Consider the following 17,877-nt stretch of genomic DNA (forward strand, 5'->3'; position numbering starts at 1 on the left):
GGTGAGATCTATGAAATCTCAGTAAAAAGAGTAGAATTTTATATTCATTCACTGCCATCGAGGGAATTCCGATATATAGCAAACTTTTCCTAAAGGACTGCAAGTCTTACAGAAAGACCTAGCTATCTGGTGATAACATTCCAATCAATGTGCTAAAATGTCTAGTAAAATCATGTTTTAAAGTATTACTAAAAGGCTTGATACAATGCTCAAAATACATGGCTCAAGTCATGCAATAAAACTGTAGCTACTGTGTGAAGGTGCAGTAATTAAGCACTTGGCTGCTACCGCTAAAGGCAGCCGTTCAAACCCACTAGTGGCTCCTTGGAAAGCAGGCGTGGCAGTCTGTTGCCATGAAGATGGGAGCCTGGAGACCCTATGAGCAGCTCTGCGGTGTGTACGGGTCATTAGGAGTCAGAACTGACATGACGGCAATGGGGTTTTCATTTTGTGCTTTGGGAATGGTCAAAACACAGGTAGACTAATGTACTTGAATGCTTTTTCTTTAAAAACAAAATTGCAGCTTGTAAATGTGTTACGAAACAGTCTTACAGGACGCCGTGCCATCTTTCCTACAGCACTGAAGATGACCAGTACAGAATCAAGAAGTAATCTAACAGAAATCGAGGCCAATCTGTTGGCTTTCGGCAGTCAAAGCTGGATGATGGACTGAACATTACTACATACCATACACACTCGAGTATCAGCCCACCCAAAAATCAGCCGAGGCACCTGATGTTACCACAAGAACTGCAATAAAATGTGCTAAAACACTTGGCTTATATAGGAGTACATACCGTAACTAGGGGGGAAATCTATACAGTACCACAGTATACGAAGCAACAGTGCTTTATACCCAAAGAAATAAAATAGGTTATAAATGTGGAGAATTTAGCAAGCCAACTGCATTACAAGCAACATTTTAAATTGTTATTTTTATGCCTTGAAAGTATTTAAAGCACACAAAAACTGAGTCTTTTAGCATCTTATTGTGATTTTCTGTTTCTCGATATTTGTTAAAGCTTGATGTACATATAATATAGCTAACTTGTCAAGGGTAGAGAATGCAACAGAATCCAAATATTTCCTTCCAACCCTCTTACTTCCAATCAATCCTTCTATGCTTACTCTTTAATCCACAGTTTCAACTACGGCAACAAAGACAGAAGGTGCCCTAAAACCTTTCACATTTACGTCTTTGAGCAAATAATGAGGCCTTATTGAAAATCCCCAGGTCAGGTCAATGAGGTTTTAAGTCTTCCGGGTGTACAGAAATACCAACTGGTAACTGATGACCAGAGTATACTGCCTGCAAATATCTACAAATCTTATCTTTTTCATTTCTTCAAAAGTAAACGCACATCTGCACCACCACCACCACTAATACATCTTATTATATGGCTAGCATAAGTTCTGCCTGAGAATCCTTTTTCTTCTTTAGTCTTTCTGCCGGTTTAAAAGTGTTTGGTTCCACGTGCTGAAATAGTTACTGGTAAACGTTCGGGGTTGTGGATGATCTTCCACACAGGAATCTCTCTCTCCCAGCAGTACCATAAGTAGCACATCACTTAACTACTCGGTGCCAATGCTTGTGCTTCACCCTGCTCCTGGCCACGGAATGTAGACGAAGAAAACCAAGTTCTAGCATGTTTTACGAGGTTAATGCTAAAATGTGGTGGCTAGTTTCACACCCTATCTTAGAAAACTACATCAAAAGGTAGGACCATGGCTGACTTTAAGTTCACCTGAGGAATGGCTGTCAGCATTCCCCGTGGGGTCAGTACTGTGAACGGATCCCTCTTAAAGATAAGAATCACTAGCTTCTCTTCTCTTCTCTTCTCTTCCCTCATCATTGTGTTCCTTTCTCCCAAATCTCCCCCTACATTATCTCAAATAAATGATGTTTCAAAGTTTAAAATATTTTTTTAGTTTTCGTTTAGATTGGTGAGGCACTTTTCTGATTGGCATTTCCTCGTCATTTCCTTTTACAAAGTTTTACTAGAAAATCGTTACATTTCCTTTTTCTCAATCCAGGTCTATAAAAATGATCCATAATCTTATGAATATATAATTTATAATGATATATAGCATATAACTCAAATACTTGAATTTCTAAAATGAAAAGATAATCAGACTGAGGGCGACGATGCCAACATGGCAAAACCCATTGTTGAGATGGTGATATAACAGGTAGTGAATGGAAATACCTACTAAGGAAAGTCCAGAAAAGGATTTTTAAAAGAAGCCGCCTGGGTAGCGGATTTGCTTTAGAAATCACTAGATTAGACTGAGTTTAACATTAGCTAAAATGGTTTTGAGTTGTTTGAAAAACAGAGAGTTTTGTTGCTATCTTACAAGGACTAGTGACAAAACATCATTAAAGCACTAGGTCTGTGATAAAGAATCTGGGAAGTCTGGTGGGATTAAAATGGCTGACAATACCCCAGCCCATTTCCTACCACCACTCCCACTTCCCTCTCTCCCACCGCGGGGTGACATCTAACAGGGATCCTATAATTTGGCCTTGAGTTTTTAGAGCGTTGAGTATGATCTCAGCTATGAACTATTAGCACACAGTTTGAGAAAAGTCCATTTTTATTATTTTGTTTTCTTCACTGGTAAAAATCTGAGTGCCTTTAATGTTTTGTAATTTTCCCTTTTGTCCAGGGAAGGAAAGCGTCATCACTTTGACAACGTGGGAATCAGCAAGCAGAGGGGCCAAGGCATGCAATGGACTCCCTCATCCCTGAACACAACCGATGTCTACTTCAACACCCCACTCAACAAAACTCATGAAAGCCTTCCTGATGGTTCCCTCCATCCACGAAATTCCCGTACAAACTTCCCTGTACTTCTTTTGTGGCATGTTTGCTAACACCTGCCTTTTATAATCACTACCTACAGACAGGCGGCGTTTTTCTCCTAGGCTGCAGGCTTGAGGAGGCAGAGCCACCTCTTCTTCAGAACTCTTTCTGCTATATGGCATACTTTCATTCTATTGTTGTACTGTGGTCACATTTATAAGTGAATGGGAATTACCCGTGTTGGTACTTAATATCTTAACACACAATGGGCAATGTATTCACTTGACTGAAAAGGAGTTGTACACATTCCAGTGTATCAATGGTTGCAGAAGTAGATCTAGAACCCCAGAAAATACATATTTCCTAGACTTTCGCTCAAAACATGTCACAGTCCATCTATCTGAAGGCAGTCTGGCCTCTGGAGGGCTAAGAGAGCTTGCTGGTTTCCAAGATGCTTGAGCACCAGCCGAAAAACCACACCCCACAGCTAGAGACAGGCCACGCCGGACTCTGGGAAAGTACAGTCAGGCCATAGTTCTTACAGTCCGTCTCATCCGGACCGAAGTTCTGGGATGCTGTGTTTCGGTTGGATGGATGTCTAAAGGAGGAACAGCTGGTAAAAGGAACACACAGTGGATTCAAACCTCCATATAAGACTCTTCACTTCTTTCTATGGACAGTGGGGAAATGCCACGAGTTAAAATAGGCCCATAAAAAGGCTTGAGGGCACCAAGAAATGCCCATCCTGGGAAAAGAGTTTGAACCGTTTGTACCAAGAACCTTTCCTGGTTGCGGATTAGGGAAGGCACAAGAACTTCATGTCCATCCTCACATATGTCAGGAGGCATTCTAAGCATTTAACTTAGCGCATCATTCTCACAACGATCTCCCATAGAAAATAGTGAGTGCTAAGCAGGGATCTCAATTATGGAGCCAACAGAAGCTCAGAAAGATCAAATCGATTGTCCACTGCCATACAGGTAACGGGTCAGCAGAGTCGTGTTTGTTTTCGACCCATGTACTTGGGTTCAAATCCCAAGCTCCTTAGACGAGTGGTTCTCAACCTTCCTAATGCCACGACCCCCAACCATAAAATTATTTCCGTTGCTTCTTCATAACTGTAATTAGCGGGCGACTCCTGTGAAAGGGTTGTTCGACCCTAAAGGGGTTGCGACCCTATAGGTTGAGAACCGCTGCCTTAGACTACGCCATGCACCACAGGAAGAAAATGAAAGAGGAGGAGGAGGGGGTGGTGTTGCGCCTTACTGATGGAGCCTGTAAGAAACCAGATATTGATTTTACATTTTTTCTGCCAACGTCTCTCCACACAGATTCATACAACTGTACTAGGTTAATATAAACAAAAACGAACATTGTTGAGGACAAAAGGTATCACCTTGGAAGAATATAAAATCACAGTTCACCTTCAACCATCTTGGATAGGCCGTAATTTCTTTACAACAGGTCACCTGCACTTTTCACTCATAAAGGAGCCCTCGTAGCAGAGTGGGTAACCCTAAGGTCAGGAGTTTGAACCCACCAGACAGTCTGTGAGAAAAAGAGGAGGCTGTCTGCTTACTCTGCTCTATGTGATTATTATGCATCAGAATTGACTCGATGGCGTGGTGTCTTTAATTTTTACTCATTAAAGGCGGCACGCTTTGCCAGGGTGATACAAAAACAGAAGTGCTTCGGTAGTTTGAAAGAAAGACGTCTGCTGTCAGATGCCGCACGACCGAAGGAGCCGTGGCAGGCACTGGGCAGTCCTCACCACCAGCACTACGTTGGAGCCCACTGATTCAGCCCCTCCATCAATCATTGCTCCTCACCGACCCCCTGCTTTACCTACTACTTTCTGCGAAAATACTTATTTTCTTTGATATTAAGCTCTTAAGAGCCAATAATTTTATGTTCCCCCTAACTCCCCCTTCTTTTGCTCATGTGGCACTGTCGGGTAATCATCTTATGGCTAACTATAAGGTCGGTGGTTCAAACCCACCACCCACTCCATAGGATGAAGACGAGGCTATCTGCTTCTATAAATATGGATAGTATTAGAAACCCTGTATTCAGTCACTATGAGTCGGAATCAAATCTATGGCAAGCAGGGGTGTTTTTCTTGTTTGGTTTTGGCTTGGTTTTGTTTGTTGTTACTGTTTTAGCTGAGGAATTATACTCTGTCCTGACTCCCTAGCCTACAAAGCGTTATACAAACCACTCAATCGTCCTTTAAGCGGTACCAACAATTCAGTGGCAAGGGTGGGGGCTGGGCAGGGGGTTATAAAAGAGGAAGGAGAGGATAAATGCCACACAGTGTAAGCCAGAGCCAGAGCCTCCAGCACTGTCGTTCTCCAGGTTTGTGTGACTGAAGTATGGATGTCCATCCAAGTGCCAACACAAGCATTCTATGTACTCAGCAGGTCTGGGCTGAGACTCGGGCTTAGCTTGTCATCAAGCACCCCAGGTGACTGAGATGCAGGTGGTCCTTGGCTCACACTTGAGGAACACTGGCAGAGCAAAGCCCTTCTTGTTAGCGATGAGGACATTGTCTCCAGGGGCAAGTGAGTTGCTGGAAGTCACACCAATGAATAAATGATAAAATCTGGAGTTTAAAAACTGTTAATGCCTTTACAACCACCCTACATAGCATTTCTTACTTGCAACTGCAGCTGCAGAAACATGCATAGCTGACATTTATATGACATTCCCTTGAAAACGAGCTTTCACAACAATGACCACATATGATTGTCAATATCTTAGGCATATTTGGCAGGTGAAGGAGCAAAAACTCAGAGAGATTAAACTCAAGGATTCTTGCTGAAAATTATACTCAATTTGCAGCAAAGTATGCCTTAATAAATCCTGATAACCAGCCAATGCTAACATGTTACCCGTGAGCACCATCGCTATTTTGTAATTCTGGACACAGAGTCAACTCTGAGTCTGAGAGACCCCACAGCACAGAGTCAACCCCCCTGGTTGGGTCAAGACGGGCGATCTGGATGCGAGTGGACGGCCTGGTCTTTCTCAAGTGGAGCAGCTGTGGTCTCTACCTGCCAGCCTGCGGCTAGCGGCCCAACTCACCGCCGCGGCACAACCCCGGCCCAAAATATTGACCCAGGAGTTAAAATTGGTGGGGAGAAACGAATGAAAAATAAAAACCAACAGCTCCATTTGCATACACTAAAGGTCCTCACGACTGAAACTTAAAAAGAAACAGTAAATATCTTTGAAAGAAATTTCGCTGTAAAGCAAAGGCCAACAAAAAGTAAACATCGGAGGCAACACTGAAACTCAGTGGTAGATGCTTTCATTGTTAGGATGTACAGTGAACCCTCGCCACTTCGCGCTGCGACTTCCGCGGCTTCACTCTATCGCGGTTTTTGCGTAACAGCGCATGCTCTGTCATTACTGCCACTGATTGGCTCATACTGTACACGCTTCTGTCTGCATCGCTACGTATCGGAGCTATGTATCAGATGCATTTTTGCTTTTGTACAGTGTACTGTAATTGTTTGCGATTTTTAAGAAATTTTATCTAAGCCCTATGATGGCTCCTAAACGAGCTGCTTCTTCTAAGCCTTCTGACAATAAAAATAAGCGCCAGAGGAAGATGCTCACCATCCAGGAAAAGGTAACACTTTTGGATATGATCAAAGATGGCAAGAAAATCGTGGAGGTTGCACGCCATTTCGACTTGAATGAGTCTTCGTTCGCTCCATCCGTAAAGAGGAAAAAAACATCCGTGCTACGGCTACTTTCACTTTCAACAAGGAAGCAACGCGCATCGTGACAAGTCGTAATACTGTAAACTAGATGCCATAAATAATATAATAAATAAATAATTGTAACGTCCAAAATGGTTGACTGTATTTTCCCTTTTTCATTGAATAAATTGGGTAATATGAGTGTAATGGTGACTAAAGGGTGTTTTTTCATGTCCTGTATGCTCTAACTACGAAAATATTTGATTTACAAATAAGGAATCCTACTTGGCGGAATTTCATTTATCACGGTAGGGTCTAGAACTGATTAACCACGATAAACGAGGGTTCACTGTAATATGTTTGAAAACCAAGCAATAAATCAACCTGTCCTTTTACAGCATGCACAAAGAGCTGGCCTTATGGAAACTTTTGATGAAGTGAATCTGAAAGACATCGCCAACGGGAAATGTTCTGAATGGGTCCTCTTCAATTGCTGCAAGGATTAAGACAGAATAATACACACTCCAGAAAATACTTTCTCAAACAAAACAAAAAGCACTAAAAGTTACTGTGACTCTAAGTATTTCTATTTATGAAGGTATTATAAAAATGTGCTCAAAAAACTATGCAAAATAATAAGTCAATATCCGCTCATCTCAGTTAGCATCTTGTGATCAAGCCACACACGACATTGTTAAAAATCATAAACTGCTGAGGGGCAATCCATTGAACATAATATATTTTATTATTTTTATTTATTTTTCATAATATGTATTTTAATGTAATAGCATTCAATCACTCATATAGGACATACATTCATAAGTAAAATGTGTAGGTGTCCTTGTTTCTAATTTTAATGTGTTTTTTTAACCTATGCTTGTTTTAGAGACAGATTTACTTCCTCAAAAGCAGTAAAACTAATTCAGATCTAACTTAAATATTAGGAAATTCTTGGTTAGGTGGCTATAGTAAAATAAGATTGATAATGTATACATCAGTCATAGTTCTTAAATTTCATCCCAAACACATTCTCTTCCATTCTGAGTAAGTTGTTCTTGTGTATCGGTGGTAGTAAACGTTCCAGAACATGTGTTTTGTGCTTTAAAAGCAGTGTTTAAAGAAAACAAAACACATCTTTATGCTTTTCCAGAGACAGTAGAAGTTTCCAAGCTGATAAAAGTAGTACTCTCATCTCTACAATTTTTTTAGCATTCCTGTTTTAGGGTGTCTGAATATAGCCTCTCCTGTTTTAATTCAAAAAACGTTTCCATTTTGACTGAATCACTCTGCAAAGCCGCCTCCCTGTGCTCCAAGTGTTCGACACAGTAGGAAAGCGAGCTCGAGCCCCCTCCGCATCACGATGACCAACCCCTCCATGCAGGCAGCAAAAGCGTCTCCACTTTGCACGGGACCCGTGACTGCTCAAGGCAGGGTTCCTAAGTGACTCTCTCCTCTCCCCAAAGAGAAGAGAAAATAACTTGAGCCAATGAGTGCCTGCCTGCCTAAGAAATGTTTTGATGTGCAGAAACACACAGTTAGAATGAACTCATGGAAAACGCTACTTAAAATGCAGCCTCTTCGTATAAACAAATTCTCCGTGGGCAGGATAAATAGGTGAAGCCATGAATTTCCAGTCTCCCAATGCCAGATAAAGTCCCAGCCCTTCAAATAGACTGTGTGTCACCCTACTCGAACCTCATATTTGCTTTGGATCATTTCAATAAGTCCCCTATTGGCGGAGGAGAGCTGCCAGGGTTTCAGTAAAGCTGTGACCACATTCGGTCTAGACACTATCATCTTCATTGAAACCCAGGAAGAAACAGTAGCGTCTCAGAGACATAAGGCTCCAGTTCAGATCTCAAAGAAAAAATAGCTACTGGACAACCCGGCTAAAAGTACTCCTTTGTTTACGACAAAAACAAATTACAGTAAACTGCCCTCTTCAAAGATCATGAGAAAGAAAATGTGAAAACAGGGAATAATTCCATTTTAAACTGGGCATGGACAATGTGGCCTGTTCATAGGCACACATTTCTGACCAGCAAAATATAGATTTCCTGACATGGAAAAACAGAAAGACGTATTAGACAATAGATGAAAATCCTGTGTACTTAAATTGATGTGTAGGGTAATATGGAAACTTGTAAAACAGGAAATCTATGTAACAAAAGGTTGGTTGTCATTCGCAATGCTTTATTTCCCACCTACTTCTCCCTGCATGTGTGTGTGCATCTATGTGTAAAGAATGCTAGGTAAAATGCAGGATGCCTAGTGAAATTTGAATTTCAGATAAAGAACTTTTTGGTAAGAACTGTGTCCGGTGCAATTATTTTTATTTGCTATATCTAGCAATCCTAGTGCGTGTGCACATACACATGCATGCACACTGTCTTCATTCTTAATTGGTACCTCTGTATCTGGGAATCAGAAACGTTATGACGTTTCGAGTACCAAATGTAAAACCCTAGAAACAAAATTGTTAAATCTAGAAATGTACAACTGCCTTTGAATTCTATTGTTTTAATAACAATAATACATACCAACTACAGACATTCTGAAATCTTCCTACCCACAGTCCCATGACAGATTGGAAGGTACTACAGGAAACTATATTCCCTTCACGCTTCACGCACAGGTATCAGCATTTCCTGGGAAAATGATCCTTCAGGTCCTGATACAAAGACATGCCCCTATAGAGCAGATATTACTTATTTGTACATATAAAATTTTCTTATATGTTGGTAACCATTCAAAAGTGATTCACTTCATAACCATTTTAATGATGTTCATTTATTATCATCAGTTAATTTAAAAACTGAAGTGCAATTTGTAGCACAAAATACAGGCAAAACAACAACAAGCACAATATCATCTTAGTATTATTTAAGCCTTCCTTGATGCCTCCCCAAGAATTTTAGAGTCCTACAAGCCCAACAAGCATCTTACCTGACTTATCTGACACATTTATTGCTTTTGAAAGAAAATGACTACAAAGAGAAATCATTCCTTGAAGTCTTTGCTGGTATGAAGCAGTCAGAATATCATACAGCACACCCATAGTACCTGCATATTTTATTTACTATGGTATAGTTACTTATTTAAAAATTGTAATCATATAGAGAGACAATGTATCTAATGAGAGCTCTTTGAAATCAGGGATCATATTTTAATTGATCCTGTCATCTCTACTCCCTATGGAGGGCCTACTAGACATTCAACATGTTTCCTGACAAAATGTGAAGGGGTACCCCCAAAATGGAAAAAAGTTCCGCTGGGTGGAGCTTTTATAGTATGCATTTTTCCCATTAGGCGAGCATCAAGCTCTAAGTTAGTGCACCTACTGGCATCACCTGGGAAGGTTCTCTCTGGTCACAGTGAATTTTTTTGTAAAAGCAGTTTCACCGGAACCTCGTTTTTTTGTGATGGCTGATTTAAGAGAACAGCGTGGGACTGTGAAATTTTGTTTCCTGCTCTGGAAAAATGCCGTAGGAACTGTTGTAATGTTGAACACAGCTTACATGGATAGCACTACAGGAAAAACTCAGGTGTAGAGTGGTTTTCTTGTTTCAAAAAAGGTGCAATGTTGATTGATGACAAGCCTCATTGTGGACATCCATCCACTTTCCAAAAGGATGAAAATGTGGACTCATAGTGCATTTGGAATTCATTCCACCAAGTCAGACTGTTAATCAGCTTTCTATTTAGAGGTTCTGAAAAGATTGTGTAGCAGTGTGTGACAAAACAGACCTGATTTGTGGCAGATGGGGACTGGTTTTGCCACCATGACAATGCACCTGCTCGTGCAGCCATCTCAGTGTGCCAGTTTTTGCCAGAAACCCGCATGCCTCCTTTGTCCCATGCACCTTACTCACCTGACCTCACTCTGTGAGACTTCTTTTTGTGTCTATGAATCAAGAACGACATGAAAGGACAGCAATTTGACAAAGTAGAAGAGGGGAAGAACAAAACGAGGGAGATGCTGTCAGCCATCCAAACAGAGGAGTTCGAAAAATGTTTCCAGAATGGAATGGCAGATTTGACAACCGTATTACATGTAATGGAGAATACTTTGAAGGCAATAGGGTGTTTTGTAAAAAAATTTAAATACATTTCTTTGAAAAAAATCTGTTTTTTGTTTTCTTTTTGTTGTTGTTGTTTTGAGTACCCCTCCTAAACTAGAATTAACAAGTTCATGCTGGAACATAGCTAAAAAATGTTCCTTGGCAGGGAGGATTTGGTACTGGATTAATATAACTGCTTTATAATATTTCCCTCTCATTACTAAGTCACATTAAACATTAGGCTACATATGCGTACTTCTACTGTAACTGTTAAAAAACCACCACCTATGGCTGTCCGGTCAACCTGACTCAGCGACCCGACAGGACAGATTAGAGGAGACCTGTCCCAGGGGGCTTCCAAGGGTGTCATCTTGGCAGGAGCAGGCTGCCAATTTCTCCTGAGTGCCCGGGGATCCACGCTGCCGATCTTTGGTTCACAGCCAAGCACTTAGCAACTGCATTACCAGTCTTCCCCTATTGTTCCTAGACAGCCTAGAGAACCATCTGAAATCAGGAGTCATTCATTTACTCTTTCAACAAACATGTACAGCTTACCAAGTGCAAGGCTGTTTTAGGAGTTGAAATGCAGAAACATGCCTGGACACCAAAGGATGTGCATACAGGTTTTCCAAAGAGGTCCATGAAGTAGTAGCAAAATCTTGGGGGAACTTTTTTTTCTACAGAAGCAATGATGAAATCTAGACCAAAGGATTCCTAGGCGGCCACCACGTAAAGCTAAGACTGGCTGGAGAAGGGCAGTGAGATGTACGAGCCCATCCGTTTGCCTTTTCCTCAGAGCAGAGCACATGAAGTCTTTCCATGCTGATCAAAAGGAAACCAGTGTGGTGACTGATGATGGGTCTACTCAATGTGCCCTAAGCTTAGACCATCCATCTGCAGGAGCGGATGGTGTGGTCTAAACAAAGTGGCCTCTTCCATTCCAAAACTCACTGCAAGCGTCGATACCAATCAACCATCTCTGGAGAACTACCAGATCAAACCCGTCATCCCTTGGAGCTCCAGCGGAACTTGTAGTATATAGGAATTCTGCAATAAAGGAGTGTCTTTGGAAAAGCAAAGGTCATGCACAGAATAAAAATCAAAGCCAAGTATTAGAGTCATAGCTGAACACAAAAGTGCATGTGTTCATACTATGTGATAGAAATGAAGCACCAACTTAACCAAATCCACCACTGTAAGCACACGGAGAAAAGCTTTTTCATGGGCCAGACATGTATCAGCTACCTCATCTAAGCCTCCCATCCACCTGATGAGGAAGTCTGATTATCCTGCTCTTAATATTGAAATGGAGATTCAATAAGGTGGTGAGTTTTCTCAGTGTTATGAAGCTAGTAAGTAGGGAGCTCGATGCAAACTCGCGACTCTAAATTCTACCTTCCTCCTAATGGAAACTCTCAACCCCTAAGCAGTAGTCAATCCCAGTGGGCACTATGACCCCTTCAGTAAGACTTCCCATCACTGACCACCTTCATTGATTCGGATAGAGGATTTTGCAGTATTCATATGGACAGGAGTCTGAATACTGACAGCTAGCCAAAGCCTGAATCATTCTCATCTAGCCTAAAAGTGAAAAAGAGTTTCACGTTCTGGTTGCTCTGTCTATGCTTCAAAGGAATTCTGTTAGGTTAACGTGGTGTTTTTAGGTTTTGTTTCTGTTGAAACATTTCTTCCGACTGAAAAGGTTTGAATGGCGATGGGCAACAAAGGGGCATAAAGAAAGTTGTTTTCGCTTTTGACCCAGGCCCAGCATTGGCATCTGAGCAGCCCTGTGGGCCTTCTGCAGAGTGACTTGCGCTGACCACCACCTGGAGTGCCAAGCCAACCTACTGGCTGGCCACATAATCGGTGCTCTCATGAATATTCCCTCAGCTTCTACCACACAAAGGCCTGCACAGGGATGCCACTGGGACCTGAGAAGACTTGGTTCCTCTTCAAAGCCACAGGATGTGCAACGGGTCACCTTTGGTGAGGGAATAGGAGACCCTTGTGTCCACTCGCTTCCCTAGCAACAGGATCAACAGAGAAGCCATCCTTCTAATGGTCAGAGAGTTTTCCACAGAAAAGTAAAGTCACAAAATTTATTTATTTGATATAACCTTCTATACGTGTGCCACTATTATTTAATGGGGGAAAATAGAGCTAAAGGGTAATTCTTGAAGTGACTGAGGCACTGTTTATTACAGACAAAAGTCACTGTGTCTTGCTTTTGTCTTGTACTTCTATGTGTCTCTGTTGTTGCTCTTTTTTAAATCAGAAAAGTTGACAAGGCTGATTCACAGTAGTTATTGTTCTTCTAATTCAGTGGATGGAATAATAATCTTGGAACTCGTGCTGGTCAGCGTCAGCCTACAGATGAAACCACAGCCATTCTAACGCACGAAGTCCACTTGTCAGGAATCACCCAGCTCCTCAAGGGCAGAGTCGAGCCTAGTAAGTGAGAGCACACACGTGTGCGCACACTGCGCCAGGCAGACACTTTTTAAAATAGTTGAATGAAAACAATGCAATACTCTCTTTTAAAAAGTGCACAGGCCCCTAATAAAATGATTTAAAATAAAAAAACAAAAAGCGCACAGGATTCCAGTCTGGGTGAAAAGCTACGTAACGGGCAAGCAATTCCATTTCCGATGGCTCCAGGTAAGGCTTCATTAGAGAGAAACCCAGTTTACTGTGAGGAGGCCTGATTCAGTGGGGATCTTTCTGTGGGAGCCAGATACTTTTATAGCCACAATGTTTACACCTAGTCCTCGCCAGCCCATCAATACATGCCGATGCTCACAGGAAGGAAGCAGTGCACCAGTGTGGATGGAACAGAGCAAGGCGGAGCCACAGTCAGTGAAGGGCCGCCTTATAGGAAATCAGAAAACTTAGGTCCTGGTGTGGACCACCTCTAACCCACAGTTGATTTCTCAGTTGTGACAGTGGGATTTTCAAGGATCTTCTGAGCACTAACATTCTAAATCTGCATAGATCTTTGATTTTTTAATTTTAGAAATATTTCTTTGGCACGCAGACACATTTTGACACTTAGGAAACCCAGAAAGAATATAACGAAGGGCCACAGACCCACATGGAGCAAAGCCTCGTGGAGGGGAGACCCTCATTCTGGTTGACACCCAGAGCCCTCAGTCTGTCCGTCTCACTGACACTTGCATCCCCGCTTCCCCTCAGTGCCCATTTCACCACCAAGCTGTCTCAGTTGGGATGACAAGTTGTATGAGCATCTTACCTATAAGGAATTGGTGAGCTTTATCATATAGAGTGTCCTTCAGCATCTTCCCAAGGACCAGAACGGGAAGCCCAAACTCCTTAGGATAAGGGGTATCAAAAAAGTTCATGAAAAACCTCCACTAGCTTTCCATTTTCCCACAACATTTCCACGCCCCCTTGTATATCATAGACGGTGATCTCTGGCCAGTGCTCCAGGTGAGATACCCATGATGTGTTAATCATTGCATCTCTTTCCTAAATCTCCTCTGCCTACTTAACAATATGCCCTGTGGCCAATTGATTTTACCATATTCATTTCTTATCCTTTCCCTCACAACCAGCACTAACAAATTTAGTGAATACATTTTGAAAGAGAAATACATAAAGAGCTATAAACAAACCATTGACCAGTCTTCTTATATCAATGTGAATAACAAACATGACTTTAAACCTGTCACCAGAGAGAAGGGGACAATTTTGATTGGATCTTGGAAATATCCACCACTAGTATAATCACCAAGAAAAGGATGATGGATAATTACATATAGTATATGGATTGCCTGTGTCTTTCTATTCCAGAATTCTAGTTCTGTCACTTAGAAAGACAGTGGTATTGGACAATTTAGTTACTCTAGGATAACTCAGTTCTTTCCAGAGAGAATGGAAACAAGTGTCCCTCCGCTGAAGGTGAGAACTAGTACATGAGACACAATATTGAATCTGGAGTCTAGCACCCGGTGCCGTGATACTGTGAGGTAATTCAGCCTCAGAGTGGAGATTGTTTTCAGCCCGTGCAGATCAAACTAGAAAGAACAGTGTCTCCTCCTCTGTTCCTAAGGCATAAGTCCCACTCGGATTTATTTTGCTTCATGTCCTCCACTCCCTCCCCTGGCTCAGATACAAAAACCACCACACCTTAACCATTAGTTTCCCTTTCCTAAGCCTAGGGTTTTGTTTTGTTTTCTTTTCTTTTCCAATTATCCCCAGGATCAAAGAAGAAAAGAGTAGTAAAGAAATAGGCGTGTAACTTGACAGGCTGTGGTTTCAAATAAGGAAGAACTTCTCGAGGGCGACACTGATTCAACCATGAAACCGGCTCAAAGGGATTTCCTTGGTCAAATGTCAAGAAAGGAGAATTCCAGCCTGGGAAAGATGATATGACTTCCTGCTGGGACGCTGAGCCCTCGAGTGAACTTCACCTTGAACAAAACACTCCGTCTGCTGGAGGCAGTGACGATGCTCTGACCACCACCACACAGGAGACAATGAAATGAGAATCAAGACGCCATCGGAAACAGGCAGGGAGCACTCTTTCACAGCCTCCTTCTGACCATGGACATAGAGTGAAGGCAATGCTAGGCATCAGAGAAACCAATGGGCTAACCATGCTTTTTGATAGACCCAAAAGCAGACTCATCACTGTTGGGTCAATTCTGACAAACAGCAACCCTACAGCACAGGCATTGACTTTAAAAGGGCTCACTTGGACTTGGGAGAGTCAGCCATTTGGTTTTGTCACCACAGTCATTCATTTAACAATTATCGCACACTTACTTTGTGCCATATGTTTTGGCAGGAAGGGTGAGTAAATGGACAAGAGACAGGTGTAGCCCTTGCCTGTTCTCACAAAGCCGGCGATCTGGCAGAGAAGAAAGATACTAAAACCAAAGTTAAAAACCAAATTGTCAAAAAGGTAATTGACAACGAGTAAGGCTCTAAGTAGATCCGAATTCTTGTTCTTATGAGACTAAGCCATCCCCCTTCCATGTGGTCAGACCGACACAGGGATGGAAATTTATCATCCTGACATGGAGGCACATCAGTCATCAGGCATCATCAGGCGATGTGCTTAATGCGACAGCATCTGAAAGACTAAACTCGAGGACTAGGGCATCCTTCAAACATCTACATTTACGATGATTCATTTCTTTTGAAACTCGGCCAAACTGTCCCTTTCTGAAAGGCTTAACTCAAACACGCTGCCCTGGAGTTGACGCCCACTCATGATAAGCCCGTGTCTGTCAAGAGCAGAAGTGTGCTGGAGGGAGTTTTCAGTGGTTGATATTTTAGATGACACCCATCAGGCTCTTCTTTGCAAGCACTTCTAATTGGGACTTGAACCTATGTCCTTTTTGTTATCAGCCAAGCACTTAACCGTGTGCACCTATCAAGGGCGCCATTTATGTAATGGGTGCTTCCTATAGAATAATTCTGGGAGACACACGAGGCTGTGTGATCCCAGAAAGGTTAAGGCCTTGAAACCTTATATAGGTGCTGTCAGAATAGACTCGCTGGCTAGGGGCTTAGGTTATGATCTTTCTTGCCTCACACAATTTATTCACATATCACACTGACTGCTGTTTCCCAGGTTCTAAAACTTCTTTCAGCACGCATATATAGCAATCCTGTCATTTATTCCAGAAGTAATTAATCACATTCAATCTTTGTGGCATCCACTAGTTTTCATCTCAGGGGGCACCAACATTTCTGTTGTGTTTAGAGTTTACAGTCCAAGTGAGTGACAAGGGCATTGAGGGCAACTGTGCACTCAAACCATTGCCCCATAAACATTTAAAGTAATTATCTCATTTAATCTTCAAAACAACCGACAAGGAGCAAAAGTTCATTTGACATGAATCATTAAGTATTGGACAGCAGACTATGCGAGGCATTATGCAAAGGTCAAAATTAAACAAGAACTTGGCAGGTTCACAGTTCAGTAGTCCCTTGCTGCTGCTGGTTCTGTGGACTGTAAGCAGCACTGGATGCAAAAATTTTTTTAAAAAGCACATTCATATGAAAGTGTTAACCAGCTTTCAGATGACTAAATAAATAAATATATATATACACACATGCATACATGTGTATATATATTTAGATTTGAGTTACCATAGAAGTAAAAATATCTGTTATTTAATTTAAAAAAAACAGCATCCATGATAAATCAAGTGTGTGTCAGCCATACCATGGACAACTGTATTTAACTCAATATGTTCTTATGGTTTTTATTGATAATTAGCCACATTGAGCAACTTGGTACTTTTATTTTTTTTATTTTATTTTATTGGGGGCTCGTACAACTGATCACAATCCATGCATCCATCCATTGTGTCAAGCACATGTGCACATTTGTTGCCATCATCACTCTCAAAACATTTGCTTTCTACTTGAGCTCTTGGCATCAGCTCCTCATTTTTCCCCTCCTTCCCCACCCCCACTCCCTCATGAACCCTTGATAATTTATCAATTATGTTGTCATGTCTTACACTGTCCAATGTCTCCCTTCACCCACTTTTCTGTTGCCCGTCCCCCAGGGAGGAGGTTATATGTAGATCCTTGTAATCGGTTCCCCCTTTCTACCCCTCCCTCCCTCCACCCTCCCAGTATCACCACTCTCACCACTGGTCCTGAAGAGATCACCCACCCTGGATTCTCTGTGTTTCCAGTTCCTATCTGTACCAGTGTACATCCTCTGGGCTAGCCAGATTGGGCAACATGGTACTTTTACTAAACTTCTTTGGATGGATAAGCTACTCTTGCATGTAGATGTGGCCAGGCATGTAGTGGGGGTGTTATCTAGTTGGAACTGGAGCAATGACCCAAGTCCTAGTCCTCCTCCTCACAGATCTACAAGAGGATCTGTATAACCAGAAACGGTTGCTACATGCATCACTCTAACCCACGTACATGAGAGGCATTCCAGTGACTAGTGTTAATGTCATTCCCAGAATTTCAGAGATGACATACAACCCCGGGTTACAGACACTAAACTGCTTGACTAATTGTAGCAAGAGAAGCATGGGGGCTTTTTTGTTGTGTTTTCAAGGTGAAAGATGAAATAAAAGATTTTAAAAGATCATCAAACATCCACTGGACTATTGCAAACAAACAAAAACCGACTGCCTTCGAGTCTAGTCTGACTCACGGCAACCCCGCCGGACAGGGTACAACTGTCCTGTGGCTTTCCGAGACTCGAACTCCTTATGGGAATGGAAAGCCTTGCCTTTCTCCCAACTGGACCAGTCTCTAGACAATGTAAGATTCAATAGGATAATAATTTGAACATTGGGTAGA

At 41.9% G+C, this 17,877-nt stretch overlaps 1 protein-coding gene across 3 annotated transcripts in view; it reads right to left on the reverse strand.

The window, feature by feature from the left end:
* Positions 1-17,877, reverse strand: part of LPAR1 (lysophosphatidic acid receptor 1) — a 147,955-nt gene that overhangs the window by 32,905 nt on the left and 97,173 nt on the right. The window lies entirely within an intron of this gene.

This window comes from Echinops telfairi, unplaced genomic scaffold (assembly GCF_000313985.2).
Source record: "Echinops telfairi isolate 266 unplaced genomic scaffold, ASM31398v2 ScPeMD7_7410;HRSCAF=8448, whole genome shotgun sequence".
Classification (NCBI taxonomy): domain Eukaryota; kingdom Metazoa; phylum Chordata; class Mammalia; order Afrosoricida; family Tenrecidae; genus Echinops; species Echinops telfairi.